The sequence below is a fragment of the Callithrix jacchus genome, chromosome 13, assembly GCF_049354715.1.
Source record: "Callithrix jacchus isolate 240 chromosome 13, calJac240_pri, whole genome shotgun sequence".
Taxonomy (NCBI): domain Eukaryota; kingdom Metazoa; phylum Chordata; class Mammalia; order Primates; family Cebidae; genus Callithrix; species Callithrix jacchus.
Window position 1 is genome coordinate 41,002,472 of NC_133514.1, and position 14,400 is coordinate 41,016,871.

The 14,400-nt window shown below is 39.8% G+C and overlaps 1 long non-coding RNA gene across 1 annotated transcript in view; it reads right to left on the reverse strand.

The window, feature by feature from the left end:
• LOC103787521 (uncharacterized) overlaps positions 1 to 14,400 on the reverse strand; it is a 52,961-nt gene that overhangs the window by 28,939 nt on the left and 9,622 nt on the right. The window contains exons 2-3 of the long non-coding RNA XR_008475955.2: positions 9,090 to 9,124; positions 7,797 to 7,859 (exon numbers count right to left, since the gene is read on the reverse strand). This is a non-coding gene — a long non-coding RNA (uncharacterized LOC103787521). The remainder of the gene's footprint in view (positions 1 to 7,796; positions 7,860 to 9,089; positions 9,125 to 14,400) is intronic.

Genomic DNA, 14,400 nt, shown 5'->3' on the forward strand with positions numbered 1-14,400 from the left:
CTATTTTAGGCTAAACTTTGAGTACATAGAGATGTTTACTCTATTGTAGATCTTGCTCTAAAGTAGATCTTTCTTCCAAGCTCCTTTTATATGATGCTGAAGATTTCCTAATTATACTTCCATAGCTCAGGAAAATAATTTTCAGACTTATCCAAAATCAGGATCTTAATCTTTTTTTTCCTTTTTTGGGGGGGGCAGAATCTTGCTCTGTCACCCAGGCTGGAGTGCAGTGGCACGATCTCAGCTCATTGTACCCTTCACCTCCAGGGTTCAAGTGATTCTCCTGCCTTAGTCTCCCAAGTAGCTGGGATTACTGGTACCCACCACCACGTCTGGCTAATTTTTTTGTATTTTTAGTAAAGACATGGTTTCATGATATTGGTCAGGCTTGTCTTGAACTCCTGACCTCAAGTGATCGCCTGCCTCGGCCTCCCAAAGTGCTGGGATTACAGGTGTGAGCCACCACCCCGGCCCTCTTAAACTTAACTGAAGTTTTCGATACCTGCTTAACACTCAGTTCTCAATCGTATTTTCTCAGAGAAGTCTCCCTCACTGTACTTGGCTTTCCTGAGATCAAAGTGATCAAAAGAAGATGAGATTTAAAGGAAATATTTTGGTAAATAAAATTATAATCGTAAATGGTAATTTATGCCATGCTGATAGCCTTGTCGAGAATGTCCTATAGAATAATAAATAATTTGTAAACATACATATATGTCTGAATTGCTTTTTAGAGGGATTATGAAAACACAGATTCCTGGGTTCCATCTTCAGAGGTTCAAATTTAGTTCGTGTTAGGTAGGGTCTATACATCTTTTGCTGTTGTTGCTGGCTATTAAAGCATACTTTTATAGTCTCAGTGCTTTTTTTTTTAACAAATGGCAGAGGTATAGGTTAACAAAATTGAGATACTTTAGGTCAGATGCGGTGGCTCAAGCCTGTAATCCCAGCATTTTGGGAGGCCAAGGTGAGTGGATTTCCTGAGGTCAGCATTCAAGACCAGTCTGGCCAACATGGTGAAACCTGTCTCTACTAAAAAATAAAAAAATTAGCTGAGCACGGTGGCAGATGCCTGTAATCCCAGCTACTCAGGAGGCTGAGGCAAGGTAATCACTTGAACCCAGGAGGCCTAGTTTGCAGTGACCCAAGATCGCGCCATGCACTCCAGCCTGGGCGACAACAGTGAAACTCCATCTCAAAAAAATAAAAAGTGAGGTATTTTACACTTGTGTTACTACAGTTTCCAAAGTATTTGCATGTACTTGATCTCATTTGATCTGTATAATTATCACGAGGAAGAAAGAGCAGGTGACTTTATATTATTCATTTAGTCATTCATTCATTCAACACATATGTTTTGAGATTTTATTAGGTGATCATCCCTGCGCTAGGTGTGCTGGGGATGCAGCACTGAGCAGAATGGACATGGAGCTTAGCCTTCCAAAGAACAGGCAGACATTAAGCCAATAATCACATGCTATATACAGTAATTACAAAATGTGCACTTCAATCACATTATGTAGATGAAAAGGGGTATAAAAATGCACAAAGAGAAAATATAAGCTTGAAAATCTTTGAAACTTCCAAGGTTATGCAGTTATTCAGGGAAGAAAGCCATGGCAATCTCCAAGTCCTAATGCTACTTCCCCTCTACCACGACTGACTCTTCAGATGTACAAGGTCGGGAAATGACAAAGTCAGGAAAAGGACAAGGCACTCAGATCAGGAAGTGCCACTGTCTAGGACTGAATCTGAGGAAGACCCACACCCCGTGGATGGAGACCACTACATGCACGAGATCTACCAAGAGCAAGACATCATGTCGGGTAGCTGGAGACACTTTATCAGTGAGCTTACAGTCTCCTCCCTCATTAGGAAGCACTCATTCAAAATGCCATCAAAAAAGGAAGGAAATTAGCATTTTTTGATGTTCAACCACATATTAGGCATCTTTCTACTATATTGGTCCTAATTGTTCCCTGCTTGCAGATGAGTGAACACAGGCTTAAGGAGGTTAAATAACCTAGCCAAGATCACCCATCTTGGCAGAACTTAGATGAAAATCCATCTCTGTCTGACAATAAAGTCAGTCTGACCAGTAGCTCAGAGCCAAGTAGATTCAGAGCTTAAAGAAAAGAGGAGCTCCCAAGAGGCTATGGCTTGGGGTTAACTCTTCTCTCTGGCACGAACATTAGATAGAGACCAGTTTGAACATTTATTTCAGGAATTTTCAGGTATACAGGACCAGAATTAGGCTACGTGCTTGCAATAGATGCCGAGATCCATCCCTAACGAATGTGATTCAGCCAGTCTGGGATGTAGCCTGATGTGTGCATATGTGCATACTGTATATGCATACACACACATCTACTTACATGCATATATGTATACACACACAATTTTAACTAATTTCCCCGGTCATCTTAAAGCCCAGTTAGGTTCTGTTCTATTCATTTGGCCGTTTTCAAGCCTGGGTATAGGTAGAATTGGAAAGTAGGTCCACATGGCTAGGACGACAATAGAAATGGAAAATAAAACATATTTAAACGTTTTCATGTGTAAATACAATTTATTGTTATTTCATACCATACAACTCATTTGCTCAAAAATTCCATGCTTATCAAACTTAGAGATAATGTTTCTATGAAACTTGATGCTGGGGAAGACTGCCCTAGCCAGCATATCTCAATTCTCTTATCCAGGCAGATCTGTCTCTGTAAATTGATTTTGTTATGAATTTTATTCCTGGGACCTTATCTCTTACACCCTTTTTACTCTCCAATTTATAAAGCAGAGGGTCACATGCAGGACTGCAAACACCATCATATGAAACTGGGTGGATATATAAGCTTCTTTAAATTAAAACCTCAGGGAGTCCTTGTCCACACCAAGGCCATGAAATAAGAACAGGATGTTAAGTAAAAGCAAACTGTCAGAGAATATGTAAGCCTTCTTGAAAATAAAACACCTGATTGCAAGAACAGGAGACTCTTGTGGAAGAATCAGAGCATAAAGCTGAGGAAATTAGCCAGGAAAAGAACAAAAAACATGGCAGAAAAAAGTTAGAAAAATCACTGCAGGTTGTCCATTATTTAACTCTTAAGAGTTCCCTAAAGAGGATGGAAAAATTGAACAGGAGAAATTTTTTTTTTTTTTGAGACGAAGTTTTGCTCTTGTTGCCCAGGCTGGGGTGCAATGCTGCGATCTCAGCTCACCACAACCTCCGCCTCCCAGGTTCAAGCGATTCTCCTGCCTCAGCCTCCTGTGTAGCTGGGATTACAGGCAAACACCACCATGCCCTGCTAATTTTGTGTTTTTAGTAAAGATTACATTTCTCCATGTTGGTCGGATTGGTCTTAAACTCCCGACCTCAGGTGATCTGTCTGCCTCGGCCTCCCAAAGTACTAGAATTAAAGGCATGAGCCATCATGACCAGGAGAACAGGAGGAAATGTATCAGAGAAATAATTCAAGAAAGTTTTCTAGAATCAAAGAACATGAGTTTTTAAATGTAAATGATTCATCAAGTATCAAATACAATGAATTAAAAAACAAACAAAATCTGCCACATTATTATAAGGAGTCATGGAGGATAAAGATTTTACAGGATTTCAGAAGAATAAAAACAGGTTAAAAACAAAGACCACTAATCAGTAAAGTAATCATTTCTTTTTCAAGTTGGAAAATATCACCTTCAACATTCTGAAGACAATAATGTTCAATCTAGAATTCCACATATACCCCACGCTGTCTAAGTGTGATGATAGAAAGAAAGGCAGTTCTTGCTGCCAAAAATGACTATTCCCCGAACAGTTTCTGTGAAGGTTACTGGGAAATATGCTCCCATAAAATGCGGAAATTAACAAGAAAGAAGAGGGCATGGGAGTCACAAAACAGAACATTCTAAATAGCGATAAAAGAGCATTTACCAAGCCGTGATTTTAACTTTTTAATGTAAATAGACGTTGGTTAGGAATATTTCAATAGCAAGTGTCATGAAAATGTTTAAAAATTTTTAAAAATCGATGAAGGTGCTACTAATTTGGGGGAATAAGTATTTTCTGAGGAAAAATAATTCAATACATTAGTCAAGAATGGAAATGTAACTGCAGGAGTCTCAGAGCTTGTTCTTCATAAGTAGTTTTAGATGATAATAACATATTCACTCACTAGAGATTTACCAGTCAATATGGTATTGGGAGACTGGAACATAAGGCAGGGGAGTGGTGCATAACTGCTAAACTCACATCTAAAAATGGCCTCTTCACACCTGTATTCCCAGTGACTCAGGAGGCAGAGGTGGGAGGATCGCTTGAGCCTAGGATTTGGAGGCTGCAGTGAGCTACAATGGCACCACTGCACACCAGTCTGGGTGACAGAGTGAGACCCTGTCTCTAGAAAACAAAAATTATTAATTAAAAATAAAAACAACTTGTGTGGATTGGCACTCACTGTGTACTGAAACCATTCTAGATGCTTTATATGTTCTCATTCATTTGGCTCTCACAGCTACCCAATGAGCATAGCTCTTATGCATCAAACATACAAGGCACGTGAGATATATAAAGTAACCGGTTCAAAGCCACACAGCTGGGAAGGAGTGGTCTCAAGCGTTAAGCCCAGGCAGTCTGGCTCCACTGTTCTTGTTTGTGTCTTCCACCCGGTATTGTTCTTCTGGTCCACTAACAGAGCCAGCAAGTAATAGCTGATGTCCATAAATGGAAATCAAGAAATGATTACATAAGCATCTCTTGTGAATTATGGAGGCAAACACAAAAGGAAACAGCAGTTCAGCTAAAGTATTTTCCCCTCAGGAGTGTGACTGAAGGTTTGGGAGGGGAGGGGAGGGGAGGGAAGCTATTGTGTGTTCAAGGCCTTTCCATATTTTTTATTGATATGCTTATATTACTTGATAACAGCTACAATTAATATTTTTTAAAGTTTTAAAAAATTATCTGCACTTTAGTTTCCCTATAGAAAACTCTCTCTAAGGTGCTCTATAGCAATGCCCACCATCTATGATTTTACCATAACCTCATATAATCAGGGCTAGGTGGGAACAGGTCTCAGATAGAGATACAGGCATGTAAATTCATCTTGCATAATGTCTAGAAATGTCATGGATGTGGCAGTTGGTGATGATGATTGTTTTCTCTGCCCCCCATTATAGCCCCTCTTTCTCCCACCTTGCCACTCTGCACCGATGCTGTATCTCACACTTCCCCATGTTTCTTGGTGCCATTGTCAGAGTTAGTAATTCGGGCAGAAGGAATCCTTGGCCTAACTCGAAGTGGTAGTTCTTTAGTTCTTGAGCTGAATACCCAAACTAAAATTAGACTCTAGTTTAAAGTTATGTGTTAGACAGCTCATTTGGATGAAAAAATCCAGTGAAGGGATAATTCATGTTTAAAACATGAACAATGGAGTTGATAATCTGCTCATGATCTGGGAGAAATAGATAAGATTTGTAGTACTTTGAATGTCCAGAAAAATTTTAAGAGAAAAAAGATATTTCTCTTAGATTCTCACAGCGGAATTATTTGATCTTCTTACATAAAGTGCTTCAAGCATATTTCTAAGCATAAAAAATAAGCCACAAAGAAGAAAATATAGGTTTTGATGGAGCAGGCTTAGTAGAATAAATTGTAAGAGAGAAATCTTAAGGAATAGTAATGATTCATAGACAGACAATTCAGGACTATTTAAATGTCTAGGACTAGAATAGAGCTGAAACTGAATAAGAATATTGGTCTTAAGATACCAATTTTCCTTTAACTAGGGGGAAAATGGCAATATAACAGATAATAAAAACTTTCTAAGACAAATCTAAGAGAATTCAAATATTTGAAATGAAAGAAAATTGAGCAATGGCTTACAGAGATTAGACACTTAAAGGAACAGTCTCATTCTCACTTTATAGTAAAGTCAGACACAGAGATGTCCTCACTTGTCCAAGATCACACAGTGAATGAGCAGAAAGTCAGAATCAAAGCCCAGGTTTTCAGGTGCTGGTTAATAATTGAAAAAATGTTCTGCCAGACACTTTTATGCAGAACTGAATATACAGGGAAGCAGGTAAATAGCTCAAAGCCCGGAGTTGCACCAGCCCCGTAGGTGCTCAGAATTACTGTGCTGTGGTGTTCTAGAAGCAGGTAGGCCAGGATGCGATCAGGAAGCAGCTTTAGGCAAGCACTTTTGGAAAACTAACTCAACAGGTGTCGGAAGAAAGGGACTTGAATATGCAAGGCTCCAATAATTTGTTGAGATTTATTTCCTCATCATAAGCAAACATGCAATGTTATACCTAATTTCATCCTTACAACTTGATTTAGCTTTGTTTCTGAGATAAGGCCTTGCTCTGTCACCATGTGCAGTGGCACAATCTCAGCTCACTGCCACCTCTACTTCCTGGGTTCAAGCGAATCTCCTGCCTCAGCCTCCCGAGTAGCTGGGATTTGGGTGCCCAGTCCACCTCCACGTCCTGCTAATTTTTGTATTTTAAGTAGAGACAGGGTTTCACCATGTTGGCCAGGATGGTCTTGATCTCCTGAACTGGTGGTCCGCCCACCTTGGCCTTCCAAAGTTGAGATTACAAGCGTGAGCCCATAAATTTTTTCACCTGGCCCATAATTTTTTTCGGCAAGAAATCATGTAAAATTACACACAATTGAGGCCCCACCCTACCTAGAACCACAGGACCTCTTGCCTATAGACTTCATTGAATATTATTATGATTTTTTAAAACAAATTTTAAGAGAAGAAACTTAAGAATTAAAAATGACTCACAGATAGACAACCCAGAATATTTAATTGTCTAATAATCACCTAATTCTCAATTACATCTATCGGAAAATTAAATGGTTATTTACATTATAAAATGCTTGATTGTAAAGGGCAAAATAATAATTATCTTAGACTTTGCAGGTCATATAATCTTTGTCACAACTACTCCACTGTGTCTTTGTAGCATGAAAATAGTCACAGAACATACAAAACTGAATGCATAAGGTTGTGTTCCAATAAAACTTTATTTATAAAAATATGCAGTGGGTCTTAGCCCACAGTTGGTGGCCTGCCAACCCTGATCTGAAGTTTCTTTGAATCAGGTTTCTCAGCCTCAGCGCTATTGGCATTTTGGCCAGATAATTCTTTGTTGTGGGAGCTGTCTTGAGAGAGGGCTTAACAGCATCCCTACCCACTCTCCAATAAACACCAGTTGCACTCCCACCCAAACCTCCTGCCCTTGTGACAACCAAAAATGTCTCCAGACATTGCCAAGTGTCCCTTGGGAAATGACATCAGAAAAACCACTGATGTAAATTACTGAAGTTTCAAATGTGTGGGTCTGGGGGTAGGTGTCCACATCTGCATAAGCTGTGGGACCTTCTCTAACTATATGGCCTCCATCTCAGCACATCCTCCAATCCTTCCCTCCCTGCTAAGATGCTGGACCACCAGCAGTGAGGAAGTCTCACTGGTGACTCAGAAACACAACTTCATCTGTCAATCATAACTTCGGTTTTATTTTACAAGTACAAGATTCATAGCAACTGTTTCTTGTTTATATTCTGTAAACTGAGGCTCCACTGTTTGTCACTAAGACATTTGACTGCTACATTTAATATTTTACATAATTATATAATTTTATAATTATATAATTATAATTTTATATATAACCTTTAACAATCTAAGGAGTAGGTTGATATACTTCTTGTTGGTGAATATTTTATATGGTCTGGCTTTTTAAATTCAAGATGTTGTAGGAGTGAAATTTACAGTAGAGTGCACGTGGAATACCTTTGATTCTCTAATCATCGATCCTCTGCAAAAGCCAATCCAGCATTCTCTCTAATTCTGTACCTTTAAAGAAACAAGAAGAAGCAAATACACAGTTGTCAGAATTATCTACTCTATTAGGAGATTACAAAACATGGACAGTAAGAAACAATTCTCAAAGCCATATAGTAAGCCTATCAAAGCTACGTCATCTCAAAGGCCCATGATAAATAGTCGAAAATACTGTCTTGGATAATTTTTATGTTCCTTTAATATGGGAGGGCCAGAGAGCAAAACCAATGCTATAGTAGTCTCTGGCTGGCTTTATTTGGTTTCTACATATGAGGAAAAGATGCATGTTTGCATTTCATTTTTGACAGGGGGCCAGAGAGTGTTGGCAATAACTTTTGAAGGTGATTTTGCTGCAGTATCCCATAGGCTGGCATAGAGAGGCAGCTTCGCTTCTACTTTCTAAATTAGGTTTAGCTTTTAACAACTCTGCTATTTAGGAGACATTTCTACTGTAGAAAAACCACTATAAGCTTTGTTCCTCTTGCTCCTAAAAGCGTCCTTTCATCATAAATCTTTACACATTTGATTGTAGAACTCAGGGATCTCAACTCCCCAAGTAAATAAATTAGATCATTCAATATTTGACTATAAGATTTATAGTTCTGTTCCTTACACTTTCTCAGGTGAGTGCTCCATAATTGAGCTCGAGCGAACAGCTCCATTAATTCTGATCTTGGTGTAAAAAGAGTCCTAAAAGTGCAGAGATGCTGAAGCAGACACAAGAGAACAAGGACCCAGGGCAAGAATAATCCTTCCCTTAAATCTTCATCCCCACACTTTACAGCTGTGGTTCCCCTGCATGTTTTTATCTCTAGAGAAATCATGCCTTCCACATTTTTAAGTCAACATAGCATGTCTTTCTAAGCCAGGTCCACCTTCATCAGATAAATAAACGATTTTTTTATCTAACTGCAGTTAGAATAAAGAAAGAAAGAGAGACTACACTCAGCACACCTCCAGGACAATCCCTGTTTTTCTCTGTGGCATTTCTGAGATAATTCCAACATACATTAGCAGGGGCTCAACAGCCAATTCAATCAGGAGGTCGAAGCACTTGGTGCTGGTGATTACATGGCACACTGAGACATCTGGGAGACTCTTAAGGCATTTATTTGTTTTTCCAGGGAATTTTTATTTCTTAACATACATGGTTACAGATACTGCTAGCACTCAGTGCCTGAATCCTCATGACTGATGACCCTTCCAGGGACATGACCTCAGATAAGCAAAAAGCAAACTTACCAAAGTAGAAATTTCCTTGTTGAGTGCTCAAAGACCTGGTAAGGGAGATTAGGTTATTTTTAGCATGGAAAACGATGCCTGGTTATACAAACTGCCTCTTGATATCCAAGAATAAGAGAAAAATGTATAATTGTCACCAGGCGCTAACACTAACAAAGACATTTCAGGTTGGGCGGGTTTTGCACACACACACATTAAAAAAAAATGTTAAAAAAAAATCCCCACGGACAAATTTGGCCTTTAAGGAAATGCAATAGGACTGTTCTTTCTGGGTAATAGGACTGGTGGTTAGACTCTGTCAGCCAGCAGCAGAGAAACATGGTTGGCAATAACAGTTCTTGTTCAGTGCTTTTCATTTGAAAGGTACCTACAGAACTCCATTTCCAAGAGACCAGGTGCCTCTGAACTTACTTTACCGCATTTTTTCCTAAGCCATGCATGAAGAAAATCAAGAACAAAGTTAGACCATGTACACCCATATTCACCTGTATCAGAGAGCACATAACCAGCCGGGCTCAGTGGCCTGTAATCCCAGCACTTTTGGAGGCCGAGGCAGGCAGATCACTTGAGGCCAGGAGTTCAAGACCAACTTGGGCAATATGGTGAAACCCTGTTTCTACTAAGAATATAAAAATTAGCTGGGCAAGATGGCTTGCACCTGTAATCCCAGCTGCTTGAAAGGCTGAGGCAGGAGAATTGCTTGAACCTGGGAGGCAGATGTTGCAGTGAGCCAAGATCCAACCCCTGCACTCCAGCCTGGGCAACAGAGCAAAGTTCCATCTAAAAAAAAAAAAAAGGAAGAAAGAAAGAAAAGAAAAAAGAAAGCACACACCTATATGCACATATAGATGCACACATATATGTACACGTACACACATGCACACATATGTACACACACATGCACATATATGTACACACATGTCTGTTTGGCAGCGGAGGTTTTCACCCAGTGAAATTCACTTTCTTGATTTTTGTTTTTTAAGCAACCATATGAATGGCATTTTGGCCTCTGCCCCACTTGAGCATAACATCTTTCTTTGGCAGCTTGGGAGAGGGGCTTCTAAAAAAAAGTAAAGAAAAAGAAAGAAAATGATACAAATTCAGAGCCAATAGTGCAAGTTCTAATCCCAGTTTCACCACCAACTCTCTGCTTAGTCTCCCCATGTGGAAAAGGAGCTTAGTGATGGCTTTTTGCCTCTCTTACCAGATAAGAGGACAAAATGGGCAAAGAAAAAGCATTTAAAATTAGGAAAATATTCTCAAACTCAGAATGTAAGATCACTGTGATAAATGGTATATTTGTGCAAAAGCAAGACTGTAATGGTAGGTAGGGTGCAGCTTGCTCTTATAGAAAACTTATTCTCAGTCACTCCTCATCAGTTCTGATCTAGAGCCTCTTATCTGGTCTCCACGCCTTCATTCTTATCCCACTCACATCCAACTCTCAGAGCTTCCCCAGTGGTCTCCCTAAAGTGTTCCTCTTACCATTCTTTTCCCCCATATGACACACATTTTCCCCACAAGAGACATGTCACCTATAACATAAACAGGCATGCATTTTTAACATGGCTTACAAAGCTTCCTACGGTTTGACCCAGCCCTGATTCTCCAGCCTCACCCCCTTTCACTCCTTCCCTTGAACTTTGATTTTCAACAATTCCAAACAACTTTTAGTTCCCTGAACACGCTGTGCCACTGTTAACCCTGCGTAGTTGCAAAACATTTTCTTTTGCTTGCAATGCCATTCTTGCCTAAACCTGCCTGAAAAACCAGTAGGCCTTCAGTGTGCCCCCACTCTCTCTGGTATATGCCTATTCTTTTCCAGTTTAATGTGTTTACCTGTTTACTTTCCCATTCAGATGCCGATAATCTTACAACCATGAAACAGGTCAAATTCAATGTCAATATCAAGGGGCTGGTACAAAGTGTCTGACACACAGAAGGTGCTCAAGTACTTGCTGGGGCAATGAATGAATGAAAGGAGGAAGTGTATAATTAAGCCTTAGATTATCTATGTGCTCCAAATTGTTTACATGATGGTTACATACTTTACATTATTTTCCATATGTAACCCCCCCCTTTTTTTTTTTGAGATGGAGTTTCGCTCTTGCTACCCAGGCTGGAGTGCAATGGTGCGATCTCGGCTCACCACAACCTCCGCCTCCTGGATGCAGGCAATTCTCCTGCCTCAGCCTCCCAAGTAGCTGGGAATACAGGTGCGTGCCACCATGCCCAGCTAATTTTTGTATTTTTAGTAAAGACGGGGTTTTACTATGTTGACCAGGATGGTCTCGACCTCTGGACCTCATGATCCACCTGCCTCGGCCTCCCAAAGTGCTGGGATTATAGGTGTGAGCCACCATGCCTGGCCAACTTTCCTCTTTCAATGACATAACCAGTGAGCTACACTTATGTGGTCCCCAGATTATCTTTTCGCCTTTCCTTTCCCAAAACTACTAAAGCCACTGGGTTTCTGTTACTTTCCTCCCGAAAATAACTTCCTGAGCCCTCATCCTTTCAAATGTTGTTACAGCCTCTACTGTGCTTGTCAGTCAGGCCGTTTTACTATCAACGATTCTTTTGCCCTGATAGAAGAATATGAGATTCTCAGCGCCCAGGAAAAAACAAGAAGGAGGCGAGGAAGGTGGGGGGAAAAAGAAGCGTGTCTCCTGCAAACCGAGGCACTGCGCGAGTACAAGAGCTAGCGTGATGACCGTGCCCACGGGCTGAAGACACGAGCAAAGCAATTCAGCTCAGCATTACGGTGAGCGGTGCAGACAGTTCAGACAGTTATTATGGAAGTGCTTTAAACAGTATCTTACTCTAGTGAAGTTGTGTTTACTCCTCTAAACACAGACGTTTTAAAAATACTGCTAACAACAACAACAAAACCTAGCCATTATGACCTCCTTACCAAAAATAAAAAGTTTTAAAAAAGAAGAAGAAACGATCATTTCCTTGGGTCATTTAACCCAAGACTCTAATCAAAAAGAAAGATCAAGCAATGTCTTCGTGTGTTTATAAAACTAACCCAGCAACCAAAAATGAATCACCTCAAGACCATTTGAGCAATATATTTGTTTAGAAAACACACAAAAATATTTTGACCTCAAAGTCCACCGGATACCTATATACTCCCTCCTGGTTGCTAAAACATTGTATGTTCAACATATTTAATTTTCTCCTGACTCTTTTACTGAGTAAACTAAGTTATATCCATTTGATAGCCATATTCTAAAAATCCTAAATATTTATTGAGATTTAATAAAACAGTCATAGTTCACAGATGCAGTAAACTGACCTGAAAAGAACCTTTGAAATAATCTAATTTGACCTTCTGATTATGTAAACTGAAAAATGGGAGAACATGATTAGTCACCTCAAAGTAGGCAATGGGGTAAATAAGGTTAAATTCAGATCTCCCTGAATTTCCCTTAAATCGTAATGCACACAGCAAACCACACAAACTGCCAGCTCGCAAACACAGGGTAAATTCATACTTGTAAGTACAGATACATATGGATTGCTAAACAAAATGGATTCAGTTTGTTGCTTCTAGCATAAAAAAAAAAATTAAGGAAAATATTTTTATTAGATATAATCTGAACATACTTCTTCAAAGCTCACTATATATCATAATATGGCTGTTATTTTTTATTTTCAATTTTTTTGAAAGTTAAAAAGGCCAAAAGTGAGTCCCTCAAAAGGGTTAGGGAATTCAGCCTTTTCAAACGAAGGACAGACTTTTTCTTTTTCTCCTGCGTCTGAGCTGAAAAGGGCTTCCCTCTTGTGTTCTTTCAGTGTAATGCAGTCCTCTGCCATACAAACTGCCCTCCTTCCTAAAGAATTCCCTCTATTCCTCTCCAGAGAGAGAAAATACGGGTCTGAAATGTAAAATAGCCAGCTTGCCACTCATTATTTGCATGCTGCATGTGCTAAGGATAAATTAAAGCATAAGTATGAATAGCGGGTGTTCATATTTTATTCCTGACTGTGTTTACTGTAATCAGCATGGTAATTCATTACCTCTCAGTCCAGAGTACACACAGCAACTGTCATTTAAGGAAAAAGGAAAATTAAAAAAAGCCCTTTCCTTTACAAACAGACCTATTGCTACGTGAATGTCTTATTTAATTGGTTTTTCAAGAGCCGAACCAGGCCAATCTCTCTCAACATCAATGAATTGGTTAACTAATGTATTAATATAATCAATAATCTCTCTCTCTCTCTCGACAGAGTTTTGCTGTTGTTGCCCAGGCTGGAGGGCAGTGGCACGATCTTGGCTCACTGCAACCTCTTCCTCCCGAGTTCAAGCAATTATCTTGCCTCAGCCTCCTGAATAGCTGGGATTACAGGTGTGCACCACCACACCCAGCTAATTTTTTGTATTTTTAGTAGGGACGGGGTTTCATCATGTTGGCCAGGCTGGTCTCAAACTCCTCATCTCACTCAGGTGATCCACCCACCTCGGCCTCCCAAAGTTCAGGGATTACAGACGTCAGCCACTGCACCTGACCAATAATTTCTTTTGGAGCCTCTAATTTTCATAAAGTAACATGTCAGTAGTGTGGGAAATACAAAAAGGAATATATTAGAAGACATATTAGAAGATAAAATAGGAAATCTCAAGTGACATAAATATACATAAAGAATAGAGTACAAGATAAAAGATGTGATCGCAAGTGACATATGTGACAGCTTTCATGAAGTGACACACAGTGCAGAAAGAGGTCATGGAGGAAAATGCCCAGTGAGGCAGTGGAGATCAGGAAAGGCTTTCAGTAGAATGCGGTGTCTCACCTGCACCTGAAATGATGCATACACTTTCACCACTAGATATCAGGGTTGGAAAAAGATTCCACAGACAAGAAAAAAACTGATCAATTCTGGACTTGCTGGAATGAGGTTTATACAGCAAAGCCATTGCTAGCTGGGCAGAGAAGGGACTAGTCTCTGCAAGGAGACTGTAAAAATGCAGCAACTCGAAGCCTTAAACCCTCAGATTCCTGAGGGTACAGGAGTCAAACCCATGACCTTGGTTTTATTTTTAGCAACATGCTCTTCTAAACAGCTGAAAAGGAGACCAACAGAATGAACTGACAGTGAAAAGAACAATGAATCACAAACACGTGGGCCACCACACCGCACAGTGACATTGCGAACAGAAAACCTAATGGCTTATCTATCGATCTATCTGCTCTGAATTCTGCTTGGCTGTTACTTTTTTCAAGTAACATTTCCAAATTACATTCAAATATCAGTTGTCTGCATTAATGAAACAGGACTGTGGAACAGATAATCCAATTGTCAT